The 25,535-nt window shown below is 37.3% G+C and overlaps 1 protein-coding gene across 6 annotated transcripts in view; it reads right to left on the bottom strand.

Moving 5' to 3' along the window:
* Positions 1 to 23,464, bottom strand: part of ADARB1 (adenosine deaminase RNA specific B1) — a 117,546-nt gene extending 94,082 nt beyond the window's left edge. For 4 of the 6 annotated variants that reach the window (XM_081944388.1, XM_081944385.1, XM_081944382.1 and 1 more), the window contains exon 1: positions 22,152 to 23,464. The gene's annotated coding sequence lies outside the window, so the exon portion shown is untranslated. The remainder of the gene's footprint in view (positions 1 to 22,151) is intronic. The other 2 variants (XM_081944383.1, XM_081944386.1) reach the window with 1 other exon arrangement.
* Positions 23,465 to 25,535: the final 2,071 nt, after the last annotated feature.

Raw genomic sequence — 25,535 nt, 5'->3', positions numbered from 1 at the left:
GTCTCCTGTCAGGGATATTCTCTAATCAAATAGGGCTACTATACTGTTTATTAATTCTGATATAAACCTTGGGCTATCAGATCTAGGGTGCAAATATCCAAATTGCCATTAAGCAAAGGAGAGAGTTAGAAGTGGCTGTATCTGATATTTACCATCCAATGGTCTTCCAGATTTTTATAGCCCAGACATAGTAACTCTAATCAAGAGGTAGCATGGTTGCTTCCAAAAACATCTTGCTGCACAGGTGGCTTGAATCTGCCACAAGTCCATCTTTCATAATATTTTATAATTAAATACTGTTACTTTAAGATATCATCTCCTGTATTTTGGCCACACATGCAAAATAAAGTAAAAATATATATTTTCAGTTTTTTCTGAAACAGCAAATATTGAAAAAATACATGCTAAATCCCAGTAGTTAACCAATGTCCTGTATCAACTGCATCTGGCCCACAAAAGAATTGTATCTGATCTCTAATAGCTGTAACCAAGCAAAGCACTTTGGTGTGTAAAACAAAACAGGGAGTTTTTCTGCAGCTTTGAAAGAGGTTGCAATATGCCAACCTCCACCCCCAGTCTTTAAAATACTGGATGCAATTGTATTAGACAACCACTACCCTATTTCTAACCTTCCGTCTTTAGGGAAGACTTGCCACAAAATGCATAGGCATTGGTTGCATTCATTTTGTCATGGAGAACATCCCTTTTGGTCCTGTTAACCATCTTCAATATTGTACCTTGGGTAATTTATATCATCCTTCTGGACATAATGCAGGGACTGGGGATTTACAGCATTGTGCTCCAGTACTTCATCAATGGACAGTTGTAAGTGGGGAGAGTTTGATGCAGTACCCTCAAATGTAAAGAGTAGCATATTGCTCAGTGCTCTCCCTTCTGCTTTTTAGCATCTGCATGAAGCTACTACGTGAAGAATTTCATCTGTTTATTTGGGGTGCAGAATCATCAATTATCATCAATTATGATACCCAACTGCATACTACTATGGTCAAAATCTTGTCCCTTTACCTAGAGGATATTGCAGGCTGAATGGGAAGAAACAGGCTGAAGTGAGGCCCAAACAAGACAGAGTTGCTGTTTATTCATCACAATTCTCTTGTCAGTTCTTCTCTGAAGGACTAGTGCTGTCCCCAAGACAGCAAGTCCACGACTTAAGATCCTCCTGCATGAGCAAGCTGAGGTTCAGAAGGCTTTCAGTCAGCATAATTGGTGCACTGGTTGTGGCTCTATTGGAGAGTTTTTTGTGACAATAATTTATGTTCCCATCACCACTCAGTTAGACTACTACAAGGTATTCTACATGAGGCTGGAAAAGGCCACCTGGAAACCGTACTTGGTATGAAATGCAGTGGCCTATTTGCCAAGTGGAACTAGATTCCCTTATATTATATCTGTGGTATGATTCCTGCATTGCTTTTTGGGTATTTTGAAGTATTTGTTTTAACCTATAAAGCCCTAAATGGCACCAAGGGATTTTCAGGATTACCTACTTAACTAGAATCAAACTGCCTAATAAGAAAAAATGTTTTCAGTTCTGGAGAATTGGTAGCAGAAATTTTGAGTAGTTCGGAGAACCGGTAAATACCGCCTCTGACTGGCCCCGCCCCCCATCTATTCTCTGCCTCCCAAGTCCCAACTGATCGGGAGGAAATGGGGATTTTGCAGTAACCTTCCCCTGCCACGTCCACCAAGCCACACCCACCAAGCCATGCCATGCCTACCAAGCCACACCCACAGAACTGGTAGTAAAAATTTTTGAATCCCACCACTGATTTATACTGTTATAAGTTTTTAATATTTATGATTGCATTCCAATATTACAATATGGACGTTAATACTGTATACTCTGAATGGGGCACAGTATCACTTTCTACTATATAATAATAGTATTCAGTAGAATACAAATCTCTTGCCTATGTCTATATACATGAGATTCCTCAAGTCATTTAGAGTTCTACTGTAGGTTTCTGTCTTACTGGACTAATCTAGGAACTTTGTTTCATGTTTCATTCTCTTCCTGTTTTGAGACAGACGAGAGGAAAATGAGGGGTTACAATCAGCAGACAGGAAGTAACTTACTTCCCTCCAGGATTTCTGTCCTGTAGCTATTCTATTTTTATTTCTTATAAAAAGAAACATTTTTTGTATTTCCACTTATGACAAGAAATAGTCAAGAAAGGAAACTACAGTGGGACAGGCTCCTTGTTTTCAGGCTTCAGTTGTCACTCTTTATGACAACAAAGAAAGAAGCACTGAATGTTCAGAAAAGAGCAGAGCAGATGTGGGGAGGGTAAGGAACACTGTGTCCGAGAAACAGGCAGGTGAACGACCAGCAGAAAGGAATGAGGGTGTGAAGTTCACCTATGGTTTAGGGATATGTTGCCTTTGGCCACGTGCCTTTTTACTGTATACATAGACTTTTTGTACAAAGCAAAAAAATCATCACTTCTTTTGAAGATACATTTTATTTGAAATTTTACCCAAAGTTTCAATCCTGAAGAACAGTACGGCTATTATTTCAGATATGGGAGGATAGATTCTTTCCGGCAAAAGCAAGCAAAACAAAACTAACAGATCTAATTTTACACCGGAACAACACAAACCCATGTTGTTCCATGTTGAAAGATGTCAGCAGGAAGCTTTACGATTAGCAGAATCCCTGAGACTGGTGTTATCTTGAGGCACAGAGCAAACCTGATGTATTATCACCTCTATTCCACTATTAGTTGGGGGCACATAATGGGAGAACAGATTTCACCAAATACTTTCTTTCATACCTCACTCCTAAACTTATACAACTATAATATTACTTTAACAATGTTCCTTGTTTGTGTCTAGTGACCGGAAAATTCAGAACAAATCAGTCCATAGAAATGCTATGTTTGCTAATCATAAATGTAACTTCTTTATTTGTAACAAAATTTGAAAATATCATAGGCAAAATAAATGAAATGTTTTATATTATCAAGAAAATTTGATTTAAGCATTCAGTAAATTTCAAATTTAATTAAACAAGTAGGATTGAGGACTCTCTTAATGTATTATTTAATTAATTGATTAATTTTATTTATAAGCCACTTGATTTCAAAATGATTCTGGACAGCTTACAACTAAAAACCAACTTATTAAAAGAAAAAAAACAGAACAGAACAGAAATGAAAAGTACATAAACAATCAACTCAAAATAAAATAAAACATTGCACAATTGTTTAACAAGTTGTTAAATGAATCACTTTTGTTGTTAAGTTAGTAACATGGTTGTTAAGTGAATCTGGCTACCCGACTGACTTTGCTTGTCAAAATGTTGCAAAAGGTGATCTCAGGACACTGCAATTGTCATAAATATGAGTTAGTTACCAAGTATCTGAATTTTGATCATGTGACCATGGGGATGCTACAACGGTTGTAAATATGAAAAACTGTCATAAATCACTTTGCTCAGTGCTGTTATAATTCAGTCAGTAAATAAATGGAAGGAGTTGAAGATTGCCTGTATTACCCTTCAAGAAATTGCATACATTCAAATTTTATTCTACTAATTAAGATGGCACATCTGGAAGAGAAGTTGGGTAACAGTAAAATAATCAACCATAAACAGTTGGTCTAATGTCTTTCCATTTGTGTTCATTACATTATGTACCCAGTAACGGTTATTTTCCATTACCACTAGACCAATGTAGCTTACTCCTAAATTACTGAACAGAACATACATTTTTATTGAGAAGTATGAATTGATTCTTGGTAAACAAACTTAGAATTTCATTTATTGCCTTCAATTTAGTAGTACTTCAACATGTTAATTCCTATGGATTTTGTATTTCACTAATATCAACTACAAACTATACTTACCTATAGTACTCGATGAACTAAGGAAAAAGGGGAAAAATTGCTTAACTGGGAATACAGAACTAGGGTATGCATCCATTCACAGAATATGCAAGTCTAAGAAACTTTTTGTTGAGCATAAGGCTTTACCTGTCAGCCTGTACTTAAGAAAAACTAGAAAATCATTGTGTTAATTATACTTTGGTAATTGTCTGTTGTTAATCATACACTAATCCCCAAATACATTCCTCTATATTTCCTAGGATTTAGGAAAGAAATCAAATGGGGAGTGGGGGTAGGGAAGTGTGTCAAGACTGAAGGTAGGGTTTATAAGCAGATGACATTTGTATTTTTTAATTTACTGTGGATTGGAAAGAGAAATGACAACATCTAAATAAACATGTTCATGATGTAACAGAAGCATTCCTGACATTGTGGGAAAGGCATTTTAAAAGAGTATTCTGCAATTTTCTGTGTTGTTTCTTGTAAATGCTGAACTAACTAACTAATGTTTATTTACAAATATACATGCATAAAACTAAGTAGATGAACTGAAGCCATAATCAAAATATATTGTAATCTAGACAGTGAAGATGCTTACCTTGAAACCTGTTTTTTTTTAAAAAAACAGGTTAATCTAGAATGTAGTTTCAGTCTCAAATATTTTAAGTCTCCATAGCTTAATAAAAAGGCTAAAATTTACTGAACCTGTGAATTTCTAGGGTGAACCCTGTCACTTTAAACGTATGACTATTGCTTGAAATATAGGACACAATTAACCTGCTAAAGAACTGCTGGGAGACTGATCATGCAAATGTTCCTTAACTGAGTTATAGCATTTTCTGCCACCTTCCAACTGTGGGAAGTATGAAGACATGCCTTTCTTAGCTCCATGATGTCAACACTCCAGATACATGATTTACCACTTTTGCCTTAGCTAGTAGACTTTTCCAATTGAAATTCTTAATGGCTAAAATGCTGAGTTTGTCGATCAGAAAGATTGGCAGTTCAGCGGTTCAAATCCCTAGTGCAGCATAACAGGGTGAGCTCCCATTACATGTGCCTGCTTCTGCCAACCTAGCAATTCGAAAGCATGTAAAAATGCAAGTAGAAAAATAGGAATCACCTTTGCTGGGAAAATAACAGTGCTTTGTGCGCCTTCAATGTTTAGTCATGCCACCCACATGACCACGGAGATGTCTTCGGACAGCGCTGGCTCTTCAGCTTTGAAATGGAGATGAGCACCACTCCCTAGAGTCGGAAACGACTAGCACATATGTGCGAGAGGAACCTGTACCTTTAATATCATGTCAAATGAGGGACTGTTACAGAGAGTAGAGGTTAATTTATTCTCCAAAGCACCTGAGGGCAGGACAAGAAGTAATGGATGGAAGCTTATCAAAGAGACATCCAGTCTAGAATTAAGGAGAAATTTCCTGTCAGTGAGAACAATTAATTAGTGGAACTGCTTGCCTCCAGAAGTAGTGAATGCTCCATTCATTGGAGACTTTTAAAGAAGAAATTGGGGGGAAATGGTCTGGAATCATATAGGATCACCTGCTTAAGCAGGGGGTTAGACCAGAAGACCTCTATGGTTCCTTTAATGCTACATTGTACTGGTTCTGAATTGAAATTCAAATGACATTTATTAATAAATAAATTTTCAGTTGGTTTCTCAATATCTATCTTTTGAAACACGTTCAAGGCTTTAAATATTTGGGAGAAAAGATAAAGGGATCAAAATAGAGCTCTATACTGTAAACTTAAAGAAAAATGAATGAGTTATACACTAAAGATTAATTGTGTTATTCAAGATTATACATATTTAACATGTATTAAAGAAACTATTTCCTTCCTGAACATCTATGAAAATATTACATGAGAAAGGGACTGAGAAAGCCTAAAATGCTAAAGCAAGTATTACAAAGAAGAGGCTCTTCGTAGAGGTGATAGTTCTTTAATTTATACAAGGTGAAATCCTCCTCCAATGTTTTACATAACAACAAACTACTGTTGCTGTCTATGCCCTTTTAGATGACATGTCCTTGGAAGAAAATGAGCTGAAGGTTATTGTAGAAGCCTCAATAAACAGAACCACATAGATTTCCTTGCATTAATCTCTGGGCCTATAAGAGTGCCAGCAGAGCTAGATTAGCGAAGGGAAGGGAATAAGAAATGATACTAAACTATATTTGGGTTTGCGGAAATACCATCCCAAGAAAACATAAATTGAGATTGAAAGAGACACCTATAACAACAAAAGAAAGGGAGAGAGGAGGAGAGGACAAGAGGAAGGAAGAAAGAGGTAAGGAGAGGAGGGTGGAAGGGAAAGAAAGAGAAGGAGAGAGGATAGGAAGGGGAAGAGGAAGAGTAGGAGTAGGGAAGAGGTAAGGGAAGAAGGAAGAGAAAGGAGAAGAGGAAAGAAGAAAGTAGAGAAGGGAGGGAGGGAGAAAAGAAAGGGAAAATAAGGTGGTATTAAAACAGGTTGATGTGATGGTAAATAAAGCAACCCAAACTGTATATGATAGTCTTTTAAATGGAATAATAAATGTGTAAGAATAACAAATGTAAAGAAGAAGAATAACTATATGAATGTATACCTATAATTGTATGTAAGAGAATAAATAATAAAAAACTTTTCCAAAAAAAGAGTGCCAGCAGAGCTGAACATTTTAAAAAAAATTATACAACAGAATGAAATGTCAAAAGTTGAAAGGCACAGAAGTACTACAATCCAAGAATTTTATGACAGTAAAGATATGCTGAGGAATTGCTATCATTCCTGGATCATCCTGCATTCTGAATAATACCTATGCATGCCAAGCTGGTAGAGAACTGAGCTCTAATAAAAATGGTTTTCATTAAAAAAAATGAAAGCAGGTTAGACAGACTCCTGCATTATGTATTTTAATTAATCTTTGAATGTAATGGTATTATTTCTATTATTTTGAGTTTAAGGACAGGCACTGTCTTTAACAACTCCACTCATATATGACAGAGAAGACAATCTATCAATTTTTCCAGCCTTAAATACTGTAGATTTTTATTTGTCAATAAAAGCATTTTAAACTTGGCTTAGTGGCAATCTGGCAGCAAGGTCAGCTTCTTTAGAATAACTGTAATAAATTCACCATTAAGTTGCCCTCTTCAAATGATAAGCCACAACTTTCTGCATGAGCTGCAATTTCTGGCCTAATCTCAAAGGCAGAAACATATAAAACTCCTTGCAATGATGTAATCTTAAAATGCTTTTAGACTTTTGTTTTGTTGGTTTCTTCAAGTCAGTGTTGACTCCTGGTAACTGCTTGAACACATCCTTGCAGTTTTTCTGGTAAGACTCCAGAAGTAGTTTGCCCTTGCCTGCATCCTAGGTTGAGAGAGAGTGACTTGCCCAAAAGCAGGTCTAGAATTCACAGCCTCCTGGCTTATAGTCTGATGATTTAATCACTAAACCAAACTGGTTCCCAAATCTTAAGGTTACTACTACCCAAACTATGGAAAGTAATAACCATTAAAGGCAAATAAGGTGGAGCTAGAAAAGTCACTTAATAGCAAGAATTTAAGGTGAACCCTCAGACTACTGTATACACAAGCTATCTTACAGGTGTAGTGTAGTATGCGCATACATTTCTTTTTATCCTGGAAAAGGATTATTAGCTACAATGCCCCTCTCTTGCTGGGATGCAGTTTCAGCTTTCTGGCACCTCATCCATCCCATAACTGTATCAGACACAGGTCAAAGGGCCACATCATTTCTGTCTCTGGGGATACCTAATTTTATTTTTATGTATCATCATCAAATACACTTTTGACATCTCATTTCTAATAATCAACCCAATGATAATAGAGTGGTCAATGCCTGGAATACACTACCTGGCTCTGTGGTTTCTCCCCCAAACCCCCAAAACTTTAACCTTAGACTGTCTACTGTCAACCTCACCCCATTCCTAAGAGGTCTGTAAGGGGCGTGCATAAGCGCACCAACGTGCCTACCATCCCTGTCCTACTGTTCCATTTTATTCGTATCCATTTCATGTATTCATAATCATGTTTATATTTATATCTGTTATCTAATACATTCCTGAGAGAAGAAAGAAAGAATGAAAGAAAGAAAGAAAGAAAGAAAGGCTGAAACCTTGTACTATTCTCCGAACATACATATCTCCCTGAAAGCAATCACAATAAGGTGACAGAAATAAACATGCACACACACAAAGGTAATGTTAGGATCGCAGCTAAGTATAGAGAAAATCAGGAAGCAGGATATAGACAGCAGATAGTATAAGTGATCTTGCCAGTAAAACCTCCTATGCTCTATCCCAGGGGTGTCAAACTCACGTTAGCACGGCAGCATCATATGACATATTGGGACTTTCCCCCCCTTTTGTCAAACCGGGCGTAGGCGTGGCCAGTGTGTGACACATCCAGCCCGTGGGCGGGAGTTTGACAGCCCTGCTCTATCCCTTTGGCTCTATTACAACAACCTCTATTTGGAGGTACAGATTTCCCCCCCTTTGTTAAACCGGGTAGTAATGTAAATGTTAGGGTTCTAAATACCATGCAGAAATAAATCATTGTCCAAGGCAAAACATCCTTAAAAGTCCAATTTATTCTACAGGCAATTTAGCATGGCTATGGAAATTCCAACTCTGAATTTACATCCTGTGGGTTCACCCAGTTGAAAGTTCATGATCTATCCCCACACCCACAAATCCATCACATGTTCCAATCATATTCTTCCACGCTGGCATGTACACCCATCTTCTTCCGGCCAGGTGTCGAGATGCGGAGACAAAAGATGACCTTGGCTTCTACAAAAGAATGTCAACAATCCATTCTACAATCCTACTCCTTTCTATTCCCCCCTCCCAACTACTACACTATTGAAACAGCATAGAAAGTTATAAGAAAGTGTGGCAGGCCAAAGATCCTAAAAAGAACATAACTACAGGCCTGACAGTAAATATTTTTCTATTTTGTTTATTAATAAAGTCAATCTGTATCAACATACTAAGTAAGAAATTAAATTTGATGTGATTCTTGTAATAAAAGTTCTTACAATTAAAAATCAAATAGGTAGAAAATATTGCTCAAGATGCTGTTCAAGTCCCTTTTTTAAAACAGTGCAAATGTTCAACAGTTCAAATAAACAAACTGTAAATGGAGGTGTTTATCATAGATTGACAGAGATTTGGGAATAATAATATGTTTTATTTTTTTAGCAAAAACTGGAATATTATGTTAGGGAAATAAATGTTTTTTTAAATAAAAAATGTCTTTATTCCCACAAGCCAAATTTGTTTTTAATTTTTTCTTTCATTTCAATAATGGCTTAAAAGCTATAAACTGTAAACAATATTAAGTTATTCCTAGTGAACAGAATGGTTTAAACAATCTATTCAAATCTAAAAATAGTCAATTGAATTTGTAATTAATCGTACTGAATGGTTCTTTATTCTTTAAAAATGGAGTGAAAAGGTCTCTCTACTCAGATGGAAATTTGATTTATTCATTTGAGTACTAGAATTCAAAGCTTATTAAACATGCCCCCCAAATAGAGAAAGATTAATAAATACTACTCAAGAAAATGCACTTTAGTATCTTACGTAACAAAATATTTTGCAAAATTAATCAATAACAGCAAGTAGTAAGTAACAGTAAATAAATCTAGTAAATCTCAGGATTCTAGGAAGGATGCCTTTCTGAAGAATGAAAAGAATTCAAAACTATTGTCAAATTAGAAACAAAAACTGCTTTGCAAGAAGAACAAATATTAGGTCCCCAACTTTTGATGTTCGCTTGAAAAATGACAAACTAGATTTGCATTGTTGTCAAAGTAATAAGATGAACATGTCCATGTAGATATTAGAAGTCAAGTTTTATTTGAAAGATGAATCATGTCCACAATTTCATGTCATGCTATAAAAACAGAACCAGAATATAACTGCATACAATTTACTAAAACAAGCAGTGAAAAAACATTTTTTTAAAAAATACCAGTCTTTTTAGATAAGAAAAAAAAATCAACAATAAATTGAATGGTAGTATGAGCCAAGAAGGACTATATTATTGATTTTCAGTTGGTGTTTTATATATCCCAATTAGATATAACTTTTAATGAAGAAACCTAGTTTTCAAATATAAATTTGGTGGAACTGACCTTTACATATGACCTTCAGTGAGGTATCAAAGATTTAACCATGAAAATAATAGCAATACCGTATTGCAATTGTAAGGTGATATAGTATAGTGACAGTAATAGCATAGTAAACGTAACTGTATTAATGTTTCCAAAAGTAATTAGACTATATACTTAAAAGTGCATATGTTCTATACGTTATATGCTATCAAATTAAACAAGCATGACTTAGTTTTCTTCTTTTATGACGATGGTGATGATGATACACACACACACAAAAAAAAAAAGATAGATAGATAGATAGATAGATGATAGATAGATAGATAGATAGATAGATAGATAGACAGAAAGATAGATAGATAGATAGATAGATAGATAGATAGATAATTAGATATTCACAGAGCTGCCTTATTAATAAAAATCTTCTTTGTAAAAAATCAGTTACAATGTTTACATTGTAGACATGCTTAAATGAATGTAATGAGCTCTTTTATTTCAGAATGGGAATACTGAGATTGATAGCATTTAAAGTATTTTAAATTCATAGAATTTTATTGATTGATTGATTTAGCCTATGGCATCTACATAGGATTATAGAATCAAAGGGTTGCAAGGGATCTTAGAGGTCTTCTAATCCAACCACTTGCCCAAGAGAGGGGACCTTATACCATCCCAGATAAATGTTTAATTAAATTAAATATTTCATTTAGAACTAATAAAATTAAAATTAAAATTATTTTTTTAAAAAATTATTTAAAGTGACTGGCTGATAATAATAATATATTATTAATTGCAAAAATAAATTGTGTAATGTGTAGTTACAACCCCTTTGTAAACTGTACCTTACACATGGTGAAAAACATAAGACTGTTTATTATACAGTATATTATGCAATCTTTCTCTTGGTTTATATTGGATTAAAGAAAAAAATAAAAGTTTCTGGAAAAGCTATGTTATCAGGAATTCCACATCTAATTTAGGTTTCATGTGGACTGTAGTCCTGATAACACTCAATCATTCAAGCTGAAAAAGTCAAATAAATATGGGGGGGGATCTATAAACAAAAAGGAGATATGAGAGGATTTCCGGTTGGCATCGCAACGGGAACATCTGAAAAATAGCGTAGCTCTACCGAGCTCCGTGAAAACCAGCCAACAACTGCTTCCAGGAGGCCCTATGGGATCCTAGCCATCTTGGAGGGGTGGTGAAGAAAGGAGAGGTGCTTCATTGACCATGAGGAAAACCACAATTTCCTTGTTAGGGCCAAAGAAAGCTCTCCCGAACAGCAGCAGGGACGATGGCCATTGTGGCAAGTCACAAGCTGTGACAACCAGACCAATAAGATTTGTGCTTGAGCGGCGTGAGAAACTGGGTGAGACAACTTCCAACTTTTATGCTAGAGATTTAACCCAAGTTAAAAATTCCAAAAAATAATCTCCAAGTAGCAAGAAAGTGGTGATCAGATAACAGGGAGAAAGATTAAAAATCCAGAGGTGGAATAAATGCTTACTAGAAGCTTTAAAACATAGAAAGCCTGGAAAAGATTCAACAACTACTTGAAAAGTGATTATTGGGAGAAATTGCCTTTTTATTTTTAATGCCTCTCGATCTGTTTAACAATCAGCTGTTTGACACTGTTTAATGATGGAATTGGGAGGAGGGGAGCCATATACTGGAGTAAAAGGAGCATTACAACATGGGGACTTAAGTGAAAAGGACAATTGTTTAATACAAATAAATGAAAGAAGAGAAAGTAAACAACATCTGGAAGGCCACCAGACCTTGATTCTATTTTAGTAGATGACTTGGATGTCTGGAAACACTTAGGGAGCTCTCTGAAAATCTGTAAGACAAATTGAACTGAAAATAAATAGATCTCTATTAAAACTGTTCAATGAATGGACTTGAAAGACTGGAGGAAATTGGCTGGCCAATTTGGTTTTGAATTACTTAAGCTACCTGAAAGAACATCCTATGAGATCAAAAAAAGGAAGATGATAGAAGAAAAAAAGAAAAGAAGAAAAAATTAATAAGTGTTTAAAATTTGGACAATTAGGAAGAAGCTAATTGGAAAACTACAAAGACTGTAAATCACCAAATTTAAGGACTATAAACTTAAGGGATGTGGAGGTACAATTCTGATTAAATTTTAGTAATTTCGGGGTTTTCAGATATTGGGACATTGGAGCCCTAGGGGTGTATGCAGTAATTTTTAATACAGGGGACAATAGAGGTGTATGAAGAAATGTTATCAATGCTTAAAAGTTTATGTGAAACTGTGACAAAGATAAGGAGATAATGGGATTGTCCAAACAAAAATATGTGATTATAGAAGACCCTCAGCAAAGGGGGGGGGGAGAACTAACATAATACTCAGAAAACAGATGAGAATGGGGGAGGAGACAAAGCGAAACAAATTGCAAGAAGATGAAGACATTGAAGGGACAAAAATAATATGTATGAATCAAATAGATAATTCTCTAAGAGTTTAGTATAGAGCAGGGTGGGAAGGGAAGTCTCCCTAAAATATTGAAAGGTCTATGGATGGGTACTCAAATGATGCAGCAGGAGACAAGGGATAAGCCAGAGGGAATATCTAGTTCGTACAAAAAGGATAGAAAGAGAAAAAAGATCCCAAGAGAGTAATATAAAAAAAGGGATTAAAAAGTCAATAAATGATGAAGTCTCAAAAAGAGTAAGAGATGATGGATAGAGATAAAATACCTCTCAATATGGTGAATAATTAGAAATTAAATGGAGTAGAAAATATAAATTTGAAAAACAGTAGAACATATATAGATAGATAATAGAATTTACTATAATCATAAGCAAATTAAGGTTCGAAGGTGATACTCTAACTGTATTATTATTATTATTATTATTATTATTATTATTATTATTATTATTATTACTATGTGTAAAATATATTGAAATGAATAATTTTAGGGGATTGGTGATATAATCCCAGGATTGATTAAATTTGGTTAATGATTGGTCATATTTGTGTTTTTAAACAATTGGGATATTGGATTTATGGTGGAATATTGACTAATTTCTAAAATATTAAAATACTAGTGATTTAACAGGGGATATAACAACATACTGCATGAAGAAATGTTGTTGAAGCTTATAAGTACAATGCAGGTTATAAGAGCAGGTTAAGGTCAGAAATTGGAAGACTAGGTTTATGTATACCTAATTGCATTATTATTGCTAGCATTGTGTAAAAAATATACACTATCTTCAAAATATGTATGGATGTTAAAGGAAAATTACAAATAAAACTATATTTACACACACACACACACACACACACACACACGTGAATATTAGCATTAATATTCATTGCAGGCTGGATTTAAAAAGAAATATGCTGCTGTTGGATAGCAATTTATTGTGAGGGTACTCTACATATTTACTACTTGCCATCAAGAGTTTGTACATCTCTCAATTACCGAAAACAGATGCAAATTCTATATCTTAAATTGAATAAAGAAAACATCCTTTCTTTTTGTTTTCTTCAATTGGTACTCAAAAGGTTCTATTGACTCTTTATGCAGATATTACGCTGCTATTATTATTTGCATGTGATTATTTTCTAAAACTGGAATTTATTGTAAACAGGAAGGTCTGTTTGTTTACAAAGTGGCGGCATTTTCCAAGATTATGGCCATTATAAATGGTTACTGAATAATTACAAGGCGTGGTGCCAGCTGTACCTAACTGCGTACTCATTTTGTGTCAGTAAAATCTGTATCAACCCACATATAAGCTATACTGAGAATTTTCATCTATTAGAAGCAATGCTAAAATATGTGTTGATGTGGAAAATCCCATGTAGAAATAAATGAATTTGATATAATGCAGAATATGTTTTTGCATATACTTCTGGCAGGACTACACAATACTACCAATGCAGTATTTAGAAGAGAAGTGGGTCTCATTTTTAAAAATGTAAATATTTATCCATCTATTGTTCCATATTTTTTCCAATATAAAAATTGGAAAAATATTTATTTAGTAAAATTGTGCTGTTTCAACTAGCAGAATAAAGAAAGAAGACAGGCTACAATTCAGTATTTTAAATAATTTAATGCTAAATTAATGGATTACCTATCAGGTTATCATCTCAGGATACAATATCTCTTGGTTTTCACTGATGTTGACAAATAGGGGAAATTATAATTAAGTATATTTCATCTAAATCACATGATAAAATAGCAACTAATTTACAGAAACAGACTTTCTACTCTAGGAACTTGTAAGATTTCAAATTATACCTCCAGAATATATAGCCACTGTAAGTGTACAGCATTTAACAATGCTTTCTTTATGTTTCTGCATCAGATTGTTGGAAGTTATCACCCAGCCTTCTCCCAGAAAAATGAAATATCCTAGGAAATATTGAAAAGGCAGAATATTTTCCTGGAAGTGAAAAAGGGAGAAACACATTTTAAACACAAATTCCTGCATCTTCCTGCCCATCCCCACTTTGTCAATGGGCCATTAAGAAGGCCAGGCTAGTCTACTTTACATAATAAAGAGTTCTCCCCATCAGCTCCAGGGGGATGGGATTAAGGCAGGATAATATTGCCTTTTACTCAACTGACCACATGGCATCTGAGAACTCAACCAAACCTGGATTCAAAACTCAACCTAGAGAGTTGCCTCTGCATGGGCCCATGTGAGTCTGACAACCAATCAGAATACATTTCTTACACAGGAACAGGAAACAGATAGGTGAGGCCGAACAGATTATAAAAAGCCCTGTAAACCTTTCTTCACTCTCCTCTCCTCTCTTCTCTTCCCTTCTCTTCTCTTCTCCACCAACATTGAAGCATGTGATCACCTTTTCTGTTCAGGACTCAAGCCATGTGGTCCTGTCCACCATTAAAACCATCTTTCCAAGCAGCCTCCATGTCTCCAGTGTCTTTTTCCCCACTTGGTGCCGAACCCAGAAGGACATTTCTTCCAACAATTGGCACCCCCCAGATGGGATTCCAAGCTAGCCCAACCAGTGGATATGACCCAGGTAAGCCTCCCATGCCGGCACAGACCCCATTGAGTCTGTGGGTGGACTTTATCTTGGCCTTAACCATTTGGATATAGGTTTTAAAGGGGTTTTGAGTTTGAACTCAAAGGCTGCCTGGAAAGAAGGTGAGTACCTCTAAATTTTAATTATCTAAAATTTAATTTTAAAGCATGGGAAATGTATGTATGCCTGCATGTGTGTGACTAGTGTGTGTGAAAATGGATGGAAAAGTGAATTATTTTTTTTTAATTTTTTGTTGTTGCTGCTGTTTTTGTCCTGTGAGAGAAAAAAAGCAAATGCCCATTGTGCGTAGAGAGAGGAAAAGACGAGGTGCGCATACCCGCTGACGACAGGACCCCTCCTGGGTAGCTGTGCGGCTGGTCCTCCCCAAGACTTGAAAACTGTTAGAAAAGTCCCTGCGTGCAAGGGCGCGAAAGAAGTTTCCCGCGGTGAGGAACACGAAAAGTCCCTCCGAAGGGCGTGAAAAAGTCCCTCCGAAGGGCGAGAAATAGTCCCTCCGAAGGGCGAGAAATAAGTCCCTTTAAAAGGGTGCGAAAGGTCCTCTAAGGACGCGAAGCGGGGAATACGAAGTGGCAAGCTCAGCTAGGACGAAGTGAGCCCCACATCTGAGTGGGATCATGAGAGGCGGTAGCTCATGGGCGGCCACGGAAACCCCCCTAGGGGAGCTGTTGGGGGCCTGGGACGAAAAGGCAGATGCCTTTCCTGGCCAGAATGAAAAGGAAAGCAAAACAGATATGTAGAAAAATGGGCTTTACTGAAAGATGATACAGGAAAAACTAATTTGGCTAAAAAGGTACTTAAAAGAAAAGGGAAAATGGTGGGGTTTCTTTTTTCTCTTGTCTGTCTCTTTCTCTGTCTTCTATGCAACCACGTGGTTTGTTTATTAAGATTTGTGCCTTCCCTAATTTAACAGATTTGTGCTGGGAATGACTAGGATGTGTAAACCTGAGAATTCTCCTTTTCCCCTCTCTTATTTTCTCCTTGTCCTTATGTAAATGTGTGTCTAAGTCTTTGTGCAACCTCAAGGTAATTGTAACTATAAAATGTCTCCAATCCAAAAAAGACAAGAATTTTAAAGTGTTCAAAGAAAGAAAAGAGTAAACTGGCAGAAATTGCCTTCACTCAGTTTGTTGGGCCCAGAAAACCGAGTGAAGGAGGATGGGAGTCTTTGCTTTGTGTCTGTTTGGCCAGCAGAAACAGAGTAAAGAGAAGGTTTTTTTTCCCTTCCTTCCTTCCCTATACCTTAAAGTAACAACCCAGGAAATGTTTTAAGTTCATTTACAAGAAACGTTTCATCCTTGCACTTATTGTCTGTTTAAATGATTTTACCTGTTCATTTCTTTCCTGAAGCATGTGAATCCAGACCCCATTTCTCATCTGTGATATTCCCATAATGTTACCAGTTTATCTGTTTAGTAACTGATGGTTTTATTTTTCAAACTCTGCCTGCAAACTATCTACCCCCCACGTCCCCCCTTACCTCTAATCCTCCAACAATGCCTTTTCTGTGGGGGAGGGGACCTTGTTCTCATGTCTTTCAGCCCTGCACAGATGAGCAGAGCACATGGATCCAGATGCTTCTAGAGGAGACCCTCCATCCATTTGAGCCAGGACTTGGGTTTGGATCTAGTCCTCCACTGAATGTCCAGCAACCAGAGTGAAGCCTAACACCAGCCTTACCACCAAATCAAGCATGCCACCCTAGCAGACATGAAATGATCCTGCGATGGAGAAGTAAAGACCATAAGACTCTCTTCTATCCCCAGAAGACAACTGTAAAGACTATGGGGAGGGTGGAAATTGATTATGTTTTCTTTCCTATCTCATTTATATTGTAATCAGTTTAAGGTATTCATGTGAGAATTGTATTTGAGAGTGGCTGGCACAGCAAGATCTGAACACCTTAGATTTCTGGCTGGTGGGAGGGAAATTTATCCAAAATATCTTTATTTTCTGTATTGTAGAAGCAGCTACACACACACACACACACACACACACACACACACACACACACAAAGAGAGAGAGAGAGACCCCATTCAGAATTAGATTGAAACTATCTCCTCCATGCAAAGCTTCTCCTAGGTTGATTTTTTTTCAGTGATATCTCCCTTTTAATCCCATGGGTGAGGGTCAATTCCCCTCAGGCAATTCCCCCACTTGAAGAGTAGCAGAAAGGATCTTCAGAACTCAAACACTGACTGTGACTCAAAAAAAATGATGCTACCCAGTTGCCCAGTAAAGCAGGACATGTTGCACTGGTGGTCTCTGATAGGAATCCCTGGGCTCATTGTGTGTAATTTTTTTAAAAAATACTAAATAGCTTGTATTACACACTAGCTAAAGTCAATTTGGCCTCACTAAAATAAGAGTTAGGACCGGTTCAAGAACCATCCCTTTGAAATGGGCAGCCTGTAACTTAAAGGAAAAGCATGGCTCTGAAGAATTTTGGGACTTCTGCTTGCTTGTAACCTGTCTGGAAGCTCACAGAAAGTGATATCAAACATCTGAAAATAATTGGCATGGTAAATTGGATATTGTAAATTTCTTTCCAGAAATTGTGCCCTGGTTGCTAGTCCTTCATGGTTGAAAGCTCTCTGGGAACCACTGAAAGGATCCTTCTGCTATCTCTCTCAATGCCTCTCCATCGGAAAAATTAAGCCTCCCTGATCTGACCAATTTTTATCTTTGTCAAGAACATGTGCGTTCCACTCACATATTTTGGAAAAAAAAGGAGGGATTGTTGGAAGTTATCACCCAGCCTTCTCCCAGAAAAATGAAATATCCTAGGACAGTAATGGCGAACCTTTTTTGGCTCGCGTGCCACAAGTGGGGGGAGCGCAGGGGGGTCGAGTGCAGGCGTGCCGCACCCATAATGCAACGCACGACCCCCCCAGTGCGCTCGGAGGGTGGTTTTAAGCGTTCCGAAGGCTTCAGGGACCGTCCCTGAAGCCTCCCGGGGGGGGGAGCCTCTTTTCGCCCTCCCCAGGCTCCTATAAAGCCTCTGGAGCCTGAGGAAGGCGAAAAATAGCTTTTAAAAAGGTGACCTCAGCTGGCCAGCGTGCGCATGCGCGCTGGCCAGCTGACAGGGCAGCGCCTCGCGTGCCCTAACAAATGGCTCCGCGTGCCACTTGTGGCACGCGTGCCATAGGTTCGCCATTACGGTCCTACGAAATATTGAAAAGGCAGAATATTTTCCTAGATGTGAAAAAGGGAGAAACACATTTTAAACACAAAGTAAATTCCTGCATCTTCCTGCCCATCCCCACTTTGTCAATGGACCATTAAGAAGGCCAGGCTAGTTCATTTTACATAATAAAGAGTTCTCCCCATCAGCTCCAGGGGGATGGGATTAAGGCATGATAATATTGGCACTTTACTCAACTGACCACATGGCATCTGAACTCAACCAAACCTGGATTCAAAACTCAGCCTAGAGAGTTGCCTCTGCATGGGCCCATGTGAGTCTGACAACCAATCAGAATACATTTCTTACACAGGAACAGGAAACAGATAGGTGGGGCCGAACAGATTATAAAAAGCCCTGCAAGCCCTTCTCTTCTCTTCTCCACCAACATTGAAGCATGTGATCACCTTTTCTGTTCAGGACTCAAGCCATGTGGCCCTGTCCACCATTAAAACCATCTTTCCAAGCAGCCTCCATGTCTCCAATGTCTTTTTCCCCACTTGGAGCCGAACCCAGAAGAAACCCAGTTTCTTCCAACAAGGTAAAATCCAATACATTGTGCAATACATTTTATAGTTTATTCTATACAATTCAAAGTTATTCTTTTTTTTCCTTTCCCAAAATTTTTATAAGGTCAGCCAAATGACTTCAGAATTAGATGGCTGCTGGCTGAGGTTGATGAATTTCTTACCAGTAAAAAAGCTTTGTCTGTATTTAGCAACTAGAAGGTTACACATTTTATATGATACATAGCAGATGAAACAAACTGCTGTGTACCTATAACTGGAAATTGTTTCTATTTACAAAATGGGAAAGGGAACAATTAACTCTGGGTTAGAATCCACTGCACTACTCAGTCTGCTTCCGAATCTTTCAGAGCATATTTTAAAATATCATTATGCAAAGGCAGTTCTAAGACCATAATATTGGATTTCACTCAGAGTATTATTTGTTAATATTAATACATAATAATTTTAATTTTATATGTGCTTCTGGCATTTTATATGTATTTATTATTTTGATTAATATTAATCTGTGTATATAATTGATATATTAATCATACTATTTATCTATTCAGTCATCCATCTATCCATCATTAATATTATCACATCTATTGGCCACAAACAATGAATATATAACATAAGACAATATCCTCCAAGTTTGAAAAATGAAAGGGATTACTATTTATTGTATTCCTTAGAATTGGTGATGGCACTCCGGCATTCATTTTTATCGAATTACTTTTCACTTCCACAAAGGTTCAGAATGAAGTATACAATCGTGAATTATTATTATAATGAAAGCTTTTTCTATTCAATAAAATATTTCAGTGAGATATTGGTAAAATAAAATACTGCAACAACCCAGTACAAAACAATACAAAATGTTTGTGTTCACTAGGTAAATAGTTACATTACAAGCTTAAATGGTATGAAAAATTAGAATTAAAGTGACCTGTTTCTGATGAAGATTTTTGGAGGATATAAAATATTATGCTCATAAAATGTGAACAGTAAATGTTTAATTAATAACATGTATAGAATATTAATTTGAATGTATGTTTAAAAGAATATATAAAATTATTATATAATATATAACTATTATACAGATATAAATGTAAAGGAAAAAACAAACAGAATTAAACACAAATGATCTTCTGAATGCTTTAATTTCACATTCATATTCATCTCTTGGTGAGATTTTTGAAGATTTTCAATTTATTGATGTTACAGAGCAAATCTTGACATTTTTGTGTTATTTTAAGTATTGATACATCAAAATATATTATCTTGAACTGTTTTAAAATAATTCTAGATTCTTAAGAAAACTAATCACTAGAGCATAAGAAGCTGCTTTACATTAAGTGAGGCCACTGGTTCATCTTTACTGTCTGTTTGGATTGGCAGCAATCCTACAGGGTTTCAGGTAGGTTTCTCTCCATAAGCAGTAGAATGAGAAATAATGAAGAGTGAACCTGATATGCTTTGCATGCAAACCTTGTACACAGGTAAATGGGAAGCACAGTTTGAATCCACACTGTTCGGTAAAAGCTCTAATTTTCTATTCTTCCACTCTATTACTATGTATAGCTTATTATTATTGTTTCTTAATAGCCAGGTGTTAAGAAATATGGAGATATACTTTCAATAAGCCTGACATTTATACTAATTTCCACACTGAAACTACAAGCTCTTTCTCTCTTATTTTTCACAGTTATTAAAATATATCATTATTGCTGCTATTCTAGGATTCATCTTGCTATTCTAAGGTTTCAATTTTTGCTATTTCTAAGGTTTCTGCTATTCTGTGACTTCTCAAAACACATTAAAAGAAATGTTCGTAAATCAAGTTGCCCAATCAAGTTCACAGAAGTAAAATGTTTCGCCTTTTCTCCTGGATGCAACTAAAGAGAATCTCTAAAAAGCACATGAATTTTGGTTCACAACTTATGTTTAAAAGCTGTCATTTTATTTACTAATTTCCTTAAAAAAAGAACTAGAAAAGTTCTCATTTCCATTATTGCCCAAATAGAAATCCTTCTAAGAGTATCACAACATAATCTGATAATTACATCTGATATTTTACTATATCACTGAAAATTTCTACAGATAACTAAACTGCCATCTAGTTTTAAACAATTGTTCAATATTTGTAAGGCAGCTGAGCTGTTATTGTCCATTCTTTAAAAGCAAAAAAATAAATTTACATATGTAAGAATAGGAATCATTAAGTATCTTAGGTATAGTAAAAATTACAATATCTGCTACTGGGGAAATGACAACAGATGTAGAAAAGGCAATATAAATGGTCAGTTGGTCAATTGTTCTGGTTATTTTGATAGATACTCAGAAGGAAAGAATTTGATAAGATCAGGATGAATTTTATTAATGAAATCATTTTAGGAGTCCACTATGGCAAAAACAGAGTATTGAAGTCATTAACAATGAGTGATATATTTATTATGGCATAAAGTTTTATTTCATTTGTTTCCTAAGCCATTTTTGCTAGTTGTCACCTCTATGATATATCAACATGGACACAGACATAGAAATGAAATATAAAAACCCCACTATCTTCTGAAAACCTTATAAATATGCAAAAGAATGGCAGTGCTCTACAAAGCAGAAACATCCATATATCTGTATAAATAGTGGCTAGAGCTCAAAGTGGTCTTTCGCATCCTCCGCATGCAGAGGTAGCTTCAGTTTTTCTTCTCAGTATGTCCCAGGCTGGCCCATAGGCCTCATTAACACATGTCACATCCTTAAATGACAATATGATCTGTACCACTTTCAAAGACTGCAGATAGGAGGGTGCTATTTTAATGATACAGACTGCCTAGCCATTCGATAGAGTTTCGGGTATAGGTAAATCCTAAACTCCAATACACCAGACAGGAGGACACTCTGCAGAGCCCGCTTCCTGCCACTTCCCTACTTGAACCGAATTACGGCGTTTCAAAATAGAATGAACGAAAACTTGTGCAAGGTTAATCTTGACATTTAAAGCGCCCGACTGAATGCTTTCGGTGCCCTCCGGACTTTATCGTCCCCTGAGGTTGTTGCCATGGGGAGCTGCAGTGCAGTCTGTGTGAGTGCGTGGAGGAAGGACCGGGGCCGGCCAAGCCGAGGAGAGGGAAGAGATTCTGCGCCCTCTCGCCCTTCCCCTCTACAGCCCTCGGAAAAGGCGAGCCGAGAAGAAGCGACCACACATCACAGACCTTGGACAGCAGCAACAGCAGGAGCAGCAGCAGGCGGCGCGGTACGGCGGTTCCTCTCTTTGCTTGCACCTGTCGCCTGGCTCCCCTTCACGATAGCCAGGCTCTTCTGGGGAAGGGGAAAGATATCCTCCGTAGGAACGGAGCCCCCCGCCCCCCCCCCCGGACAATGGATGAAGGAGCAGCGGGAGGAAGAGAAGCAGGCTCGCTTACCTCGCTCAGCCCCGGCGACAATGAACCTCGTCGACAGTGCTGTCGGAGCAACGCGCCGCCCCTTCTCCGCCACCTCTGCACGGCGCAGTCACCCACCCTTACCCCGCAGCCGATGGGTCGTTCAGTTCCGAGCGGGTGCGCGCTCGACTCCCTTCGCGAACTGGCGGTGGATCCCCGCAAGGCAAGGCAACAGCTTGCGCTCGAGCCACTCCGCTCTTTCCCCCCTCCCGCCACGGACTGCTTTTGCGCTGAGGGAAAGACTCACCACCTCGGAGGCTGGAAGGGGGAGGAGCCAAGTAGAAGCCCGAGACGTCCTCTCCGGGTGCGCATGCGCGCGCGAGCCTCCGCGGCTGCCCCCTTCCTGCTTTCCACTTCAAGCGCGGAGCTGCCAATCGGGAATGGTGTGGCGGGATGTTGTTGTCGCCTCCCCTCCCCTCTTGTTCTCGTCTGGTCCAGACGCCAGCCCGAGGTGGCGCCTTTCTTCCTGGGGTGTGGATATCAACACATGCTCTTCAAGCCGGAGACGGTCGACTGCTTCGCACTCATGCTGAAGCGCCCGGATGAAAACGAGGGTCTGCCCTTCTCTCGTCTCGGTAGGAAAAGACTGGAGCTGCCCAGGAAAGAGAAGGAGCCTCCATGTTCAGGAAACCGAATTAACCCCATGCCGTGAGGCAGGGTCGGCAACAGATTTTGCCTTGTGGGGCTCTTCTTGCTCTACTGCAGGAAAGCCACCGAAGGCTTCCTTAGGCGCACTTGCGGGATTAGAGTCGCTCTTGTCTCCTGAAACGCGGGCTGGGTTGGTTGCCGCAGACTGCAAAGTAAGGGGAGCGGTTTTTGAGGTCCCATTCATGAAACAGACTCTCATTTTGTTCCTATATCTGCACCAAATTTATAGCTGTGGTTCTGGGCACGCCGATAAAGGGGTGCCCCCTTTTCTAAGTGGATCTAGGTAAAGTAATGTGATTAATTGATCGAATGATCTGAACAGCTGCCGATGTGTACTTATTCAAAAACTGAATGATTTGGTGTAGCTGAAAGGCATTGTAAGATTCAAGAAAGAGGATACCTATTTGATTATACATGTAACTACAGCAGCGAGAATTGTATTTGCCCAAAATTGGAAATTAAATAAGCTACCAACAGACGAAGAGATAGTAAAAAAGATATTAGATTGTGCAGAGATGAATAGGTTGACAATGAAAATAAAGGATAAAGAGGAATCCGAGTACTTCAAGACGTGGGGAAGATTTTATGACTGGCTAAAGAAAGAAAGCTAGAAAAGAAAGTCGGGAGAAGATAAAGATGAGGCACTATTAAATGGGAGAAGGGGGGGGAGAAGGGGAAAACAGAAGGGGGGGAAAGAAGGGGAATATAAGTATATATTCAAGAGTGAGATATAAAGGGGGGGAAACATAATTAGGGTAGACTAGCGAAGGAATAAGAAATGATACTAAATTATATTTGGGTTGACGGAAATACCATCCCAAGGAAACATAAACTGAGTTTGAAATGCACACCAACAATAATAGAAAAAGAAAGGGAGAGAGGAGGAGAGAATGGAAGGAAGACAGGGGAAAGAAGAAAGAGGTAAGGAGAGGAGGATGGAAGGGAGAGAAAGAGAAGGAGAGAGGGTAGGAAGGGGAAGAGGAAGAGCAGGAGTAGGAGAAATGTAAGGGAAGAAGGAAGGGGAAGGAAGAAAGTAGAGAAGGGAGGGAGGGAGAAAAGAAAGGGAAAACGAGGTGTTACAAAAGGATGAAGGAATGGTAAATAAAGCAACCCAAACTGTACATTATAACTTATTAAATGAAATAATAAATTGATAAGAATGATAAATGTAAAGAAGAATAACAATTATGTGAATGTATATTTAAAATGATATGTAAGGGAATAAAAAATATAAAAATTCTTTGAAGAAAAAAAAGCATTGTAAGTTTACAGTCTTACTGAGTGTGTGCATCTATCTGTCCTGAAATGAATTCAAGAATAATATTACAAAACCTTGAGAAAATGAGAAGTTTGGATGCTTTGAATTTTAGCTATATCAGAGTTCTAATAAGGGCATATTATTGAACCCGGGTGTTCAGATTCTGATTGATGACTTAACGACAGAACATCTGGAAATTCTATACACACTTCTTTAGTGAGTTATGTAACACTATATGTATATGTACATACACACATACAGTATATACATGTATACAAAATGAAATAAATACTCTGAAAACTAATTCTGATAATAGTTTATGACATGGGCAATCCCTTTCATTTAGTGTTATTAATTTCCTTACACTGTACAGTATTTTCAGAATCTAATCAATCTTTGTCCAGTTTGTCTATACATAATTATTGTTCTATTTGCAATTAAGAAAACAACAGATGTCCTAAGTACTAAACCTAGTACTAAACCATTAGCGATGTTCCAGTCAACACCAGAAAAGTAATACTGAGACATATATGACATTTCCCTTTTTTCTTTGTGAAATTGCTATGGTATAATAGTTTTTCCACTAGAATTATTGATTATTTAATAAATAGGACATTGCTTAAATGAATGCTGCAATAATCTTTAGAATCCAATCCTGAATATTACAGATTCTAAAAGTTAAGCTGGTGCAGTTGTCAGTTTGCTTAATTTTAAAATGACAGTTCTCACTTGGATGGGAATTTCTTTAACTCTGAAATCTTTTAAATGAAAATCAATATTTAATGCCTCCCTTGACTTAAGCTCAATTTGTAATGATTTCATGGGCCTGTCAATGTAGCTTTACTTTAGAAGGATCAATAGAAGAAACAAATTATGCATGGTAGACAAAAAATAGATACAAGGAAATTCTATCTCAATAATGGAATTTAGAGTCACCCAATAAAATACTTTACAAAATGCATTATACATTTATAGAATGAGATGCTCCAAAATAGTGATAGCTACTACATTAAATGGCTTTAAAGGGTATTCAATCAATGTATGGACAATAAGGATATCAATGGCTGCTTCTCAGAGTGAATACATCTGCTATGGGGCAACAAAGGACAAAGGTATGGCCTTAGTCTCCTGTATACACTATATAGATTTTATGCCATTATGGTAAAGAGGCTAGGGCTAGGCTGAGTAAATTTATCTGATTTCATGAGTCTGTGTTACACACACACACACCTACCTTATTAGTGACTTATAGAGGGCATGATAAATCACAGTATACCCATTTGCCAGAGTATACCTCGCAAGCAACCTGCTATATGTAAGGGTTTTTCTTCCTATTAAATTAGCTTTGTTTTTAAAACAGTAAAGTTTTATTTATTTATTTTACTTAAAAATAGGAGTGGGAGGGAGATGGTAAGGGAAGTTTTGCCAGGTTCCTGAGTATCCACAGGAGCCATGTAGTC

The sequence above is a fragment of the Natrix helvetica genome (genome assembly GCF_964273705.1).
Source record: "Natrix helvetica genome assembly, chromosome: 2".
In the NCBI taxonomy this organism is placed as follows: Eukaryota; Metazoa; Chordata; class Lepidosauria; order Squamata; family Natricidae; genus Natrix; species Natrix helvetica.
The sequence above is the reverse complement of the archived record's forward strand: the minus strand, read 5'-3'. Positions and strand labels throughout refer to the sequence as shown.